The sequence below is a fragment of the Pan troglodytes genome, chromosome 2, assembly GCF_028858775.2.
Source record: "Pan troglodytes isolate AG18354 chromosome 2, NHGRI_mPanTro3-v2.0_pri, whole genome shotgun sequence".
Taxonomy (NCBI): Eukaryota; Metazoa; Chordata; class Mammalia; order Primates; family Hominidae; genus Pan; species Pan troglodytes.
This window is the reverse complement of record NC_086015.1, coordinates 8536789-8550953: the sequence shown is the minus strand read 5'-3', so window position 1 is coordinate 8550953 and position 14165 is coordinate 8536789. Positions and strand designations below refer to the sequence as shown.

The 14165-nt window shown below is 43.6% G+C and overlaps 1 protein-coding gene across 1 annotated transcript in view; it reads right to left on the bottom strand.

Moving 5' to 3' along the window:
- ITPR1 (inositol 1,4,5-trisphosphate receptor type 1) overlaps positions 1–13785 on the bottom strand; it is a 354044-nt gene extending 340259 nt beyond the window's left edge. Inside the window, exons 1-2 of the mRNA XM_054680363.2 lie at positions 13525–13785; positions 12625–12700 (exon numbers count right to left, since the gene is read on the bottom strand). The gene's annotated coding sequence lies outside the window, so the exon portion shown is untranslated. The remainder of the gene's footprint in view (positions 1–12624; positions 12701–13524) is intronic.
- Between the last annotated feature and the right edge of the window lie 380 nt (positions 13786–14165).

Here is a 14165-nt window from a genome sequence, read left to right as displayed (position 1 = left end):
AAAAAAAAAAAAAAAAATTGCTACTCTTCTCAAAATTTTTGTTTGGGAAAATATTCTTATTGTTCATTAAAAATATGTCAATACGTTAATGTGTAATTGGTTTTTAAAAATATTTTTTCAGTGTTCATTTTCTCAGTGTTAATTTCTAAGATTGTAAATACAGACAGATGTAACTCACATCAACAGTTCTTTAGGGTCCTGAATTCTTTTTAGGCATGAAAAGAGCTCCTGAGAGCCAGAAGTTTGAAAACTGCTGCCATAAACTTTTCTTTAAGAGTTGTCCTGGCAATGACTGTGTGCTTAGGACTCTCACTGTGTAAGTTTGGAAACTTTCTATAACAGGATGAAAATGCAAAATATACAACTGAACAGCCAGGGCTCTAGAAAGTGAACTGTTCCATTTGAAACTTAAATCTTCCTTCTTATCGAACATATTTATTGATACCTACTATATGCCACCCCTATACTAGGTACTGGGGATACAGATCAAAGCAAGACATACAAGGTCCCTGCTCCCGTGATACCTATATTCTAGTGAGGGCAGACAGACAGGAAACAAACAGATAAAACAAGCAAGACAAATCAGATAGTGATGAGTATATGCAAAAAATTAAAACTGGTGATATGATTAAGTGACAATGCAATTTTGGCTGGTCAGAAAAAACAAGATGAGATGTTTAAGCGAAGACCTGAAAGTCAAGATAGGCAGTCATGCAAAAAAAAAATCAGGCGGAAGAGCATTTTAGGTAGAGCAAACGGCTAGTACAAAGGCCATAAAGCAGAAAAGAGCTTAGCAAATTCCAGAAACAGAAAGCCAGCCCAATGTCTGCAGCATTAATGGGGAAAGGAAGAAAGCACAGGTTAAAGACAGGGTAGAGAAGATAGAGCCAGTAGGACTTCACAAGCCAGGGTAAAAAGTTGGCCTTCTATTCTAAATGTAATGGGAAGTCAATCAAGTTACTTCCCTTATCTGGCCCTCCATTTCCTCATGTGCAGAATGGGGATAATGAGGGCTTATCTCATAGTTATGTTGACAATTAATTGTGAAAAAGAAAATATGCTTACTTAGCACATAGAAAGGGGGACAGAGGAAGCATTCCTATTCACTGTTATAACTCTACTTTCTAATCTGTTCTATTTTCTATTCTCATAAACTACTCTTTCTAAACTTCTTAGGCTTATAATCAGCAGAGGATCAGCTCTGCCAAACAGCAAAGTCCAAATGACAAGTGAATATACAAAAGGGACACATGAGATGCACTGACCTCAACATGTCAATGCCAACTCCAACAATGTTTTCCCCACTATTCCTAATAAAACCAGAACCACCAAAGCACAGCCAGGTGAGGAGTGAATGCCAGCATCTCACTCACACAGCACCCTTTGTGTCTATCCTCCAGTCGTCAAGCTTTGCCACCTAGCCCCAAAGCACCTGCATTTGGACAGTCATTCTTCTGCTAAAAAATGTAGCCAACAAGTCCATCAGCCTTCCCCATTCTTTCTTGGCATATCCACACTACCTCCACCTCCTAAAAAACAAAAGGCCCTTGCCAACGTCCTTTGGTGCTGGTTTTCTTGCTGCTTGCTTTAAAAATAATAAAAACCAAAAAGCTTCCTTTAGGCCAGGCACAGTGACTCATGCCTGTCATCCCAACACTCTGGGAGGCCAAGGTGGGTGGATCACTTGAGGTCAGGAGTTTCAGACCATCCTGGCCAACATGGCAAAACCCCGTCTTTACTAAGAATACAAAAATTAGCCAGGCGTGGTGGCTTGTGCTTGTAGTCCCAGCTACTTGGGAGGCCAAGGCAGGAGAATCGCATGAACCTGTGAGGTGGAGGTTGCAGTGGGCTGAGATCATGCCACTGCACTCCAGCCTGGGTGACAGACGAGACTCCTTCTCAAACACAAGGGGAAAAAAAGCTTCCTTTAAAGTTAGGCAGCAAAGAGAGGGGCTCACACACAGGGCTTTTGCTCAAAGCACCTGGCAAGCCAAGAGGCCATAAGGCAGTTGGCCCCTCAGAACCGAGGATAAGGACAAAGACAAAAAGGCACCGTTTCACTTTTTAGGTCAAGCAGCACCCAGCAGGGCAGGTTAAAGATGGGCCGAGCCTGGCAAACCATGAGGTCTTTCACAGGAAAAAAAAAAAAAGGAGTATGCCCAGGAAAAGGAAGAGCTGCTGGCATTTGATCAATCTCCTGGAAAGAGGCCAAGGAAACTCCCTACAGAGTGAGCACAAGTCTCCCTGCGATGCCCTCACCCAGGTACATATATGGTAACATGGCTGTAAATACGAGGTAGAGAAAACCTAACACATTTACGGTTGACTTTTTCAAGAGGGAGAAAAAGGCTCCCTTTACAACAGTCTCTGCTCCTGTTTCTGGGCACTCTCAGGGTTACTTTTGGACTTCCTTTGAGCAAAGATGCTGGCGATATCATCTTTATTGTGAAACGAGGAGGAACAGCACATTTTTGACTTGGACATAATGCCACCCTCCTCCCCACACGTTTTCACACAGCTCCCCCTCCTTGCCTTCTTGTCCCATTAGCTGCTAATCAGATCGTCCTCAGAAATGCAGCATGTCCCCATCATCAGATAATTTATTCTCTTGCAAAAAGCACTTCTCTGGGAGCATAGAAAATTGTATTATGCTTTCGTTTTCAGGCAGTCCCAAAGGAAGACACCAACTCAGAAGTTTCAGCTTTAAGCAAGGCCCTTCATGGCCTCCCAGAAACAGCAGCTGTAAATCTGAAGTTCAGAGGAGTGATTCTCCAGTATAATACAACGTTGCTCATTCTCCATTCCCCCCGCCGCAACACACATACACACACAAAAATAAACCTACTCGCTTTTTCAGACATGTCTGCTAAATAACCTTTTCCCCAACCAGGTACAATATCTACAAAGTTATTTCTCAAAAAAAGATGCCCGCACTGACATTTGGTATCATGGCTTCTATTCTTCAAGGCCAAAGTAAGAGAAGCCAACCAAAAGCTCAGTATTTCCAAGGCAGAGAGCTGCAGATTTGGTGAGTGGAGAGCATTTAGCTAAAACTCTTTAATTTACGGGTAGAAAAAACAAACCTGAGGCCTAGTGATTTCTTGGAGGTCACACAGCTGATGAGTGGCCAAAGATAGACCACAGGGCTCCAGATACCAAGGCCAGTGTTTTTTGGTTTTTTGGTTTTGGGAGGGGGCGAGAGGGGGAGGGTGCTTATTTTGTTAAAAAGTTGAAGTCAGTCCCAGCCTGAAGAGACACCCCTCTGCCCACATAGCCCAAACCTCAAAAAACCAGCAAATGAAGTTAGGTCAATATCCTCAGAGAGAGACAAAAGTCTCACCAAGCCAGAAAAATTCACTCAAGGACAGGGTTTCTTAACCGGTTCACTACTGACATTCTAGGGCAGAGAGGTCTCCGTTGTGTGTGTGTGTGGTGGGGCAGGGGGGTGGGGGGCTATCCTGTGCACCGTAGGATCTGTTCACAAAATGCCAGTAGCACCCCACCCCTGCCTGCCAGATAGAACAACCAAAAATGTCTCCAGACGATACCAAATGTCCCCTGGAGGACAAAAATCACTCTCCCTGTCCCCAATGAGACCACTGCTCTAGGATATAGATAGGTTTTGCTTTGTTTTTTTATCTGTAACGCCTTCTGCAAACATTTGTTTTTAGACAACTCGGCAGCAATGACCCGAAGCAGGTATTTTTATTTTTACACCTATTCTACAGAAGAGGAAACAGATGCACAGATGTTCCATGTTTTGCCCCTTACCCAAGAAGCAGTCAACACTCGGTACTGCGGAGTCCCCATCCTGTGGCTCACCAGGGCAATACCAATATGACCTGAAAGCAGCTTGGTTTCACTACCTGATTTTTCCACTCCCTTTTATGAATACTCAACAGTTTCCCAAGACGAATGTCCTGTAGAGGTTTGTACTGAACAACACCTCAAAAGCTATCAAAAGGAAATGCTTAATATATCTCTACACGGTCCTCACGTCACCCTCTGCAATAAAGGGCTTTTCTTTTTTTCTTTTTATTGAGATGGAGTCTCACTCTGCCCCCCAGGCTGGAGTGCAGTGGTGCGATCTCAGCTCACTGCAACCTCCACCTCCTGAATTCAAGCAATTCTCCTGCCTCAGCCTCCCAAGTAGCTGGGACTACAGGTGCCCGCCATCATGCCCAGCTAAACTTTTTTGTAATTTTAGTAGAGATGGGGTTTCACCATGTTGGCCAGGCTGGTCTCAAACTCCTGACCTCAGGTGATCCACCCACCTTGGCATCCCAAAGTGCTAGGATTACAGGCGTGAGCCACGATGCCTGGCTGTAAGGCTTTTCAAAGAAAGATGCCAGTTCAAGAAATATTTAATCAGGAGAGGGGTACAGGGGCCAGGCGCAGTGGATCACGCCTGTAATCCCAGCACTTCGGGAGGCCAAGGTGGGCAGGTCATGAGGTCAAGAGATCGAGACAATCCTGGCCAACATGGTGAAATCCCATCTCTACTAAAAATATAAAAATTAGCTGGGCATGGTGGCACATGCCTGTAGACCCAGCTACTCAGGAGGCTGAGGCAGGAGAATCGCTTGAACCTGGCAGGCGGAGGTTGCAGTGAGCTGAGATCAGGCCACTGCACTCCAGCCTGGTGACAGAGCGAGATTCCTTCTCAAAAAAAAAAAAAAGGAGAGAGGGGTACAAAAAATTAGTTTTTCCAAGCAGCCTTCAAAGGGAGAAAAAACATATATACAAATTACTTATTGTGTAAGCACTTCCTGTGTGCCAGGTATTCTTATGAGTTAAAAAAAAACAAAAGGCCCAAAAGGAAAATAGGTTTTAGGGCCCTGGAGTTTCAAATGACAGATTTTCAAGTATCATAAAAAACTTCCCAGAGGAGGAAGCATTTGGGCTGGGCCCTAAGGAATAGAAGGATCTGGCGAGGTGGACAGACGGGGGTGGGGAGGGACACATGAGGCAGAACATACACACACACGACAAGGCAAACAAATGAATGTCCGTCGTCTGGGTGTTGTATCAGCTTTTTCTGTTCAGAAATATGTGCTTGGGATGCTTTTAAGCTGTTCTTGCAAAAGAAAATCATTTCCCAGACAAAGCTCCTTCTGAAATGCAAAAGAACAGCAAGAAACTTGGAGACTAGTGATATTTTTCTTATGTTCATCTTCTTCTGATAAGCCGCATTATATCAAGCCGTCCAGAAGTTCTGCTGATGGGACAGGTCAGAAAGTATGATAAAACATAAGTTCCTCATTGTCCCATGACAGCAGGTGAACAGCAGTGACTTCACAACTCTAAGTAGGGGTACATGTACCTTCTGGTCTCTTTCTGCCTTCATCTGAACAGCGAATAAAAGCTCCCCCAAATGTAAGCATCAAAGTTCCCATGTTTGTTGGAGAGGGAATCATGTGAAAACTACTTACTCTCACCTCAGGTTGGTGATTAGCCTACCTTTCCACTTCACTGAAAATAAGGCTGCAGGGGAAAAGTACAAAGGTCAGCTTCAGCCTCAACAGGTGAGAGCTAGCCATGAAAAAGCAAAGGAACCACTAAATGACAAGGACTGAAAAAGCACAGGGACAGGCATCCTCCAATGCAGATCTTCTCGTATTTTCACGTGTGTGTGAATCACTTGAGGATCTTGCAAAAATGTAGGTTCTCATTCAGTGAATGTGGAGTAGGGTCTGAGAGTCTGCAATTGCTAGCAAGTTCCCAGTTAATGTCAGTAACGCTGGTCTGGGGACCACACTTGGAGTGGCAAAGATGTAGTACAGTGTTTCTCAAACTTTTGACTGCAGCTCAGAATAAGAAAACTATTGAACTTACAACCCAATGTTCATTGTGTATGTGAGACAAAGAATTTTGTTGCAACATACACAGTTCTTTTTAAGTATCCACGAAATACACTTCCATGTTTTCTATTCTAGTGCATGTCATTAAAAAAAAAAAAAAGTTTGGCTGGGCCTGGTGACTCACACCTCCAGTCCCAGCACTTTGGGAGGCCAAGGCGAGAGGATCGTTTGAGCCTAGAAGTTCAAGGCCAACCTGGACAATACAGGGAGACCCAATCTCTACAAAAAAAAATTTTTTTTTTTAATTAGCCAGGAGTGGTGGGTCACGCTGGTGGTCCCAACTACTCAGGAGGCCGAGGTGAGAGGATCACTTGTGCCTGGGAGGTTGAGGCTGCAGTGAGCCAACATCATGTCACTGTACTCCAGCCTTGGCAACAGAGCAAGACCCTGTTTCAAAAACTAAAAATAAAAAGTTCATCAAGGCCCACTAAATTGATTTAACAACCTCTTAGTGCGTTTCCACAGAGTTTGAAAAACACGGATACAGAACAAGAGTAACATTCCTGCTCATCTGGGGAGAACAATGATGTCTTAGCCTCAGGACACTAAGGCTAAACCCAAAACCAATTTTTAAAAAAAGTTTAGATTATATTCAGAATTCTTTGCAAAAAGGCAAGGATAGGTCAATTGCATTTTGGAAATGCTTTCACCTAGGAAATTCAAGTTTTAAGTTTTCTTCATTTTAATTTGTTTTCTCGTCTGTAAGATGAGGATGACAAGAGTACCTACTTGGCCCTAGGTGGAGATCTCTAAATACCATTTTGGCCAGGCATGACGTCTCACGCCTGTAATCCCAACACTTTGGGAGGTCAAGGTGAGAACACTGCTTGAGCCTAGGTGTTTGAGAGCATCCTGGACAACATGGCGAGATCCCGTCTCTACAAAAAACAAAAAAGATTAGCCAGGTGTGGTGGTGAATGCCCATAGTCCCAGCTACTCAGGAGGCTGAGGTGAGAGGGTAGCTTGAGCCCAAGAGGCAGAAGTTGCAGTGAGCTGAAATCATGCCACTGCACTCCAGCCTGGGCAGCAGAGTAAGACTCTGTCTCAAAAAAACAAAACAAACAAAATTTCCCTCTTAAAAGAGCAAAGGCTCCTTGGAGAAAAGGCCGATTCTCGGTCTGGGATAAGAAATAGAGAAGATGAGCCTGGAACATCTTGTTATACAGAAATCATAAAAGCTAGCAAAGACAACAAGGGCTGTGTCAAAATCTCAGGAACTTTACCAGCCCATTTCTCACTGACTAGAGAACTAATGGATTCAGGTAGTGAGCATCAAGGGGTGCTAATATAACAAGAGTAGACATCCAACATCTCACACCCCCCTAAGCAAAGTTTACAGAGCAGACTTACTGGAGTCCCACCTACTGGGAAGACTGGCGCAGGAAGATTGCTTGAGACCAGGAGTCCAAGGCCAGCCGAGGCAACACAGTGAGACCCCTTCTCAATTTAAAAAAGAAAAGAACCTAACTTTGATGAAGCCTCTACATCTAACTACCAAATTATGGTACCCCAAGGGGATACAGAAACATGTTAAACCACAATGCACTGATGCAGTCAGCAAAGTCTAAACTGTGGAGACGTGTATCACCCAGTTTCTTCAATAACAACAAAAAAAATGCATGGAAAAAAGATCTGTAGAGGAAATACAGAGATGAGTGAACATCAACCATTTGTAATGTATTTACCTTATTTGGATCCTAATTCAAACTGTTAAATACGTGTATGTGTAAAATTATTATATTATGTATTTTTTACAAATATCTATTTATATACGTATATATATCAGGGAAGTATAAACCTAGACTCAATAAAAATGAAAGGCCATCAAAGGGGTAGGCACATTTAGAAAAATGAGACACAGATGTCTGTTTATTAAAAAGATGTTCAAGATGTACAAAAGGTAATTTACCAAATGAGAGATACTGTGTTAGTCCCTTTTTATGAAATTTAAATATATACATAAATTTTACATATGCATACTTAGAGGAAAAGCCTGAAACCCTAATCTCGAATAGTTGAATTGTTTTGTTTTGTTTCATTGCTCCTCTTTATTTCCTAATGTTGCACTACAATGAATATGCTATCTTTTTCTCCTTAAAAAAAATTTTTTAACAGAGATTGGGTCTTGCTGGAGTACAGTAGCTATCACAGATGCAATCATAGTATATTACAGCCTCAAACCCCTGGGCTCAAGTAATTCTCCTGCCTCCGTCCCCTGAGTAGCCGAGTCCAAGGTGTGTGCTACATGAATATGTATATCTTACGTAATAAGCAACAAAATTTGAGGTTTGCTTTAAGTTTGCACATGTGCAGGGGTCCACCTCACTTATTAAGGAGAATCACTGATGTGAAGCTTCTAATTCCTCAAGGATGCTGGAGAGCAGAATATTAGTCCTCCTTGTAAATATCTCTTAAAACGACACTGGATACGCCGCAGGGTGGCGGTAAGACATAGGTTTGTGTTGAAACTCCAGGATTATCATTATGTTCTTACAATTTGCTCTCCAAGTCAACTGTACGTTCACCTATTTGTCAAACTTTCCTTTTCTACTGAAGTGAATTACAACTCCAGGTAAGTCCTGTCATTAACCAGACAGTCCAGAAATCCGGGTTTTACCCCCTATCGAGTTCCCATCTGGTATGTGATCCTGCCAACCTTACCAGAGTCTCTTCAGAAAGGACAATGTAGTTTTGTGATGTTGAAAACCACACTGAGAATTCCGTGAGAGTTTACAAGTCCTCAGATAAACCACTGTTGACCTGCAAAATCTGGTCCCTACAGGTCTGGACCTTGACTCCCTCTCCCTCCTGAACTCCTAGCACTCTCCCCTGGCCTTCTTCTCCTTCCTCCAACATGTCACAAACACTCCTATCTCACGGCCTCTGTACTTGCTGCTCTGACATTGGGAACACACTTTTTCCCTGACAGCTATAGGGTCAACTCGTTTGCCTCCTTCAGATCTGTGCTGAGATGTCATGTAGTAAAGATCTAATCCCCACCTGAGTACTCCCTTAATACCCCTCATCATGTTTTGTTGCTTTTTTAAATTACTGTAAAATATACATAACATAAAATATACCACTTTGAAATGTTATAACTCAGTGGCACTAAGTACATTCACACTGTTGTGTGACATCACCACCATCCATTTCCAGAACTTTTTCATCTTTCCAAACTGAAACTCTATCCTCAATAAACACTAACTCCCCCTTCCTGTCTTCTATCTCCCCCAGCAATCCCCATTCTACCTTCTGTCTGCAGGGATCTGACTACTCTAGATTCCTCTATAAGAAAAATCATAAAATATGTGTCCTTTTATTTCTGGCTTGTTTCACTTAGCATGTTTTCAAGGTTCATCCACATTGTAGCATGTGTCAGAATTCCCTTTTTAAGGCCGAATAATATTCCATTGTATGTATATTTCACATTTTGTTTATCTGTTCATTCATCAGTAGACTTGTGTTGTTTCTACCTTTTGGCTACTGTGATAATGCTTCTATTGACACAGGTGTACAAATATCTGCTCACGTCCCTACTTTCAATTTTTTAAAGTATATACCTTGAAGTGGAATTGCTGGGACATATAGTAATTTTATGTTTAATTTTTTTTAGTAACTGCCATGCTGTTTTCCACAGCAGCTTCACCATGTAACATTCCCACCGGCAATGCACAAGGGATCTAATTTCTCCACTTGTTATTTTCTGTTCCCCCCTTAACCAGTTTTCTTTTTCTCCGTAGCTTTTACTACCTCTAATACTATCATACTTACTTGCTTATTTATATTGTCTGCCTCCCACCAACTGAGATGTAAGCCTCTTGGGAACGGGATGGTTTGTTCATTGCTATATCCTGAGCACCTGGAATACATCTTAGTACATAGCAGGTGCTCAAGAAATTTGTTGAATAAAGAATAAAACATTTGAATCACACACAACAACTTGAACAGGTCTTAGAGTCTGTTAAATAGATTTACCACACCATGTGCCTTAAACTACATCCCATTTAGAAATCTCAAAGTTGAATGGGTGACGGTTTCAGTGGTGTATCTGGCTTATTCTCATTAGCAATCATCTCAGAACCACAGAAATCAAGAGAATTGTAAGGAATCATAGAAGTTATGTCATTCACATCACTGACTTCAAGCCTTAATTGCATTCATCAATTGAGCTATGCACAAACTTACAACAGCAAAAATGGAAAAAAAAAACTGCATGGACCTCTGGTTAACAGACAGCCTGCAAATGCATGTGTTTTATTTTTAAAAATCAAACCAATAGTAAACAAGATAGACACTGGCCCTGTGGAGACTCCTTAATTAGATGTAGCCAAAGACAGCTTGACCTAGAAACCTAACTCCAGGCCTACTTTTATTTTGGCTGTTTTTTCTGTTGTTCATATTTGGTGTTTGTTTTATTTTTGTTTGTTTTCTAAGAGCTGCTCATGAAGAAATCAGACAGAGTTTCCATGATATCTTTATAAATGAGTTGAAAAGCTATGTGATATTCCCCCCTCTGGAAGTCAGTTGGTTGCACACCATTGGATTAAAGGTTTCTTTTTTATCTTTCTCTCTGCCCACTCTCCTCCCTCCCCGCAATACCAACACCCTGATCTTCCTCACTTAAAAATATTTTGAAGAAAAAGACTGTTGATCTTTCTGTGGAGTTCATCCATCTATTTTTTTCTAAGCAACCATTCCACTTCTCATTCCTAAAGAAAAGATGCCAATTCCCTCCAAAAGACAATCACTTGGTTTAAATAGATACCATTGTCAACCCCAAATGACTTTCATGGGTCTCAAGGCAAGAGCCAGAGTAATTCACTTAGAACATGAAGAACTTTCCCTGCCTGATAAGAATGATATCTTGAAAGGATTTTCTGTTCTGATTTGAATTATTCAAAGAGCAGATTGTACTTTCAGTGTACATATGCATACACACACACACACACACACATGAACTTGAAAGAAAAAATGGAGAACAAAAACGTCTGCACAACTGGCTGCAGAGCAAACTGGAAGGTATATGAAAAGGTATCAACATTTCACATTGCAGTCTAACTGCAGTTTAAACTTTCGAATTATTCAGATGGGGAAACGCCTGATCCTTTTAACCTACTCAGATTCTTTGATGTAAATAATCAAGATGTATTTCAGCTAGGAGGTGAGCCTAATGCTTAACTTACATAATGTTCCTTGTGGTTTTGTTTCTTTTTACTCTCCCCATTCAGGCTTTCCAAAATGAACTCATTACAGTATCTAATACCTCCTCAAATATCTGCACTCTTTTATCCCTATGTTTGTGGCTACATCCTTTCCTTCTTACATCAATGTTATGTATTATTTCATCATTGGTGGGAGGTATGCAAGTTATTTCATCAATAGCAGTAAGTTTACCATTTTTCCTAGCTTCCCTCTCACCACCACCATCCCCAAATCAACTGAGGTCCATTTGTGGGATGCAGTACAGCCTCACCGCCTGAGGTTACACCCTGCTCCTACTTCGTACTAGCTACTGGGCAAGTGATTTCACTCTCTGCACCTCAGTTTCTTCACCTGCATCTGACGCACAGGGTTTCTGAGATACATGGCTCTGGACCTGGCTTACAAGTACTTAATGTGTCCATCTTATTATTTTTAGCAACCAGTTAGAAAAGAGTCTGTGGACCAGTTTCTCCTTGCTGTACAGCTAATTCTGAAGAGGGGAACTGGGCCTAATCCTTGGCTCTATGAGCACCCACACAGCCATGTGAGTCAACAGAACTCCAAGAAGAAACTAGAGTTCTCACATCCAAATGCTTCTCACTCCGCCAGTACTCCTGAGGATCTTATCAACAGGAAACAAAAGCACTATACCACTATAATGAAGTGTCTGACTTTTATTTTCTCATTAGAAAAGCCCAAAGATTGTAGCCCAGGGAACAGCTAAATATTTAGAATGTTAAAAAAGTTATTAAGACCCAGCCACCCACCCCCACCTACCTCTGTTACCCTGTTATTTACCATGTTCCTGAACATTTCAGGAGAAAAAACTCTTGATAGCCAAATCTGCAGCAATAGCGATGTACGTGCACCCGTTGAAACCTCCCACTCTTCAAATGCAGTCTGACCATTTTGGGGAAAAAATAGGAACTGTTGTGTTTACAGATAAATGCTGCTCTCAGCTCATATTCCACCACGGGCCCCAAAACAACAGGGACCTGCCAGATTCCTTGACACTCAGGTGGCTTGAGTCAAGGGCTGGATGCTACCACCTTAAGCTTCAATAACTCACTTCCCTTTTTAAAGTTCTAATTCTTTCAACTTGCAACAACCACTTTCATTTCTTGCAATCCAACCTACTCTGATTAAGCACACGTTCAAAATTAGAAAGGAGTGACTATTTCTTGAAGGAGAGAGGCAGTTAATACTGCTTACACATTTTGGCATATGAAATGCACTGTATCCTTCAGAATTTAAATCATCAGCATGCTTTTCAGACCGGCAATGGGCCGCCGTTTTATTGCTCCATTTAATGGCCTTTCCCCCTCCTCTCTCATAAACCTTCAGGCTCCTTCAATTCTCAGCTACGTCCAAGAAACGGACTGTCCACTGGACCTCTGCTCCCAAAAGCCCTCACCAAAGGCAGAGGCAAATTCTGAAGACTGAGCCGCGGAGTTTCTTTTTCTTTCTTACTCTCCACCTCCTTGGCGGTTTAGATAGAACTTAAAATAGGCTTAGGACAAAAACTCATTATTGACTACAGCACTCAGGCTTCCACACTCACCTGACCCGGGTCAGGCACTCTGTTGCCAAAACAAGCCCAGCGAGGGGTGCAAATCCTGCTCCTCTGTAGTCAGCTCCTAAATATTTAGAAAGAAAGAAGACTGAGTACCAGACCGCGGAAGATGAGCTCTAACAGAAATGCTCCAAATTACAAGTTTCCACCTTCTTTAGCCTCCTTCACTGGGGACAGCCCCCCCGCCCCCAAACTTGGTAGGCAGGTTGGTGGGATCGCTTGGGCGAAGATTCCAGGTAACTACACTTACTTATTTCCAGGATGTAACTGACAATTGAGACTAGGCACGCACAAACTTCGAACGTGCGGGAGGCTGGAACTAAGGGAAGTGTTTGGCAGATCCCAAAGCACTTGTTTCCCGGCGAGGAGGCCAAGTATCCGAAGCCCGCATCCTCATTGGACATGAGCTTCGTCCACACTTCATCCCTCACCGCTCCCCCGGTTTTCTTCCGTTTTTAAAAACCCTCCCCACGGGGGCCCCCTACACATGCATTATTCTCCCAACCACGGAGCGCAAGAGAGGGATACATTTTTAGAAAGATTATTTCCTTGAGCAGACTCACATATGACACCCCCACAACCTCTCTTCAAAAAAAAAAAAAAAAAAGAACTATTTCCTGCAGCTGCAGCAACAGTTTCCAACTTGGGGGAATGCCACATCAGACCAGAATGGGGAGCCCCCAAAGCCACGCACTAGAGTAGAGGATATTTGTTTTTTAAGCTTCAAATGAGCTCCCCCCAAAACAACTGCCCGCAGTAAAGGAACCCCCAAATGCATGCCAAGTGCATGCACATCCATCAAGATCTCCCCGAGAGCGGGGCAAAAACTTCTGCGCCCGGGGAGCCAGTGCCAACTCCCCGCGCCCTCTGCCCGGCCCCAGCCGCTACCTTGGTGCCCGGGGAGCCACGCCGGTTTGGGGGAGCAGGGCGAGGAGAGGGGTTAGCAGCCGCTGGGTAATCCCATGTCCGCGAAGAGGGAGCTCGTTCCGTTAGGATGGAAGCGGAACACCCACACCTCCTCTCGGCGTGCGCTTTCTCTCTCTCCACCCCCTGCCTCCTCCTCCACCACCACCTCCTCCTCCTCCTCTCCTCCCACCCCAGCGAGCTTGAGGAAACGCTTCAGCAGCACATCCACATGGTTACTGCACTTTAAAGCGGCTCCGGGTGGCTTATATAGGCCGGGAAGCTCCCTGGGCAATGTAGTCCAAATACCGGGTCGTGGCGGCGCCTGAGGCCGCGGGGAGGGACTACAAGTCCCAGAATCCCCTGGGCGCCCGGGCTGGGCCCTAAATAGACGCGTGCGGGGACAGGGGAGGGGCGTCCTGCGAGGCTTTCAGGCTGCTGAGTCTGTTCCTTGGCTGGGGTCGGTAGGGCTTGGAGCCAGCCGTTCAAAGTCACCCCTGGGAAGCGCCCGCAACCCTTGGGGACCCCTCTCCTCCAGCTGCCCCCCTTCCCTGGAATCCAGGTGTTACTGGGGCCGGGGAGGGGCTAGGAGCTCGGATTTCTGCTTTGGGAAGTTTTTACAAGCC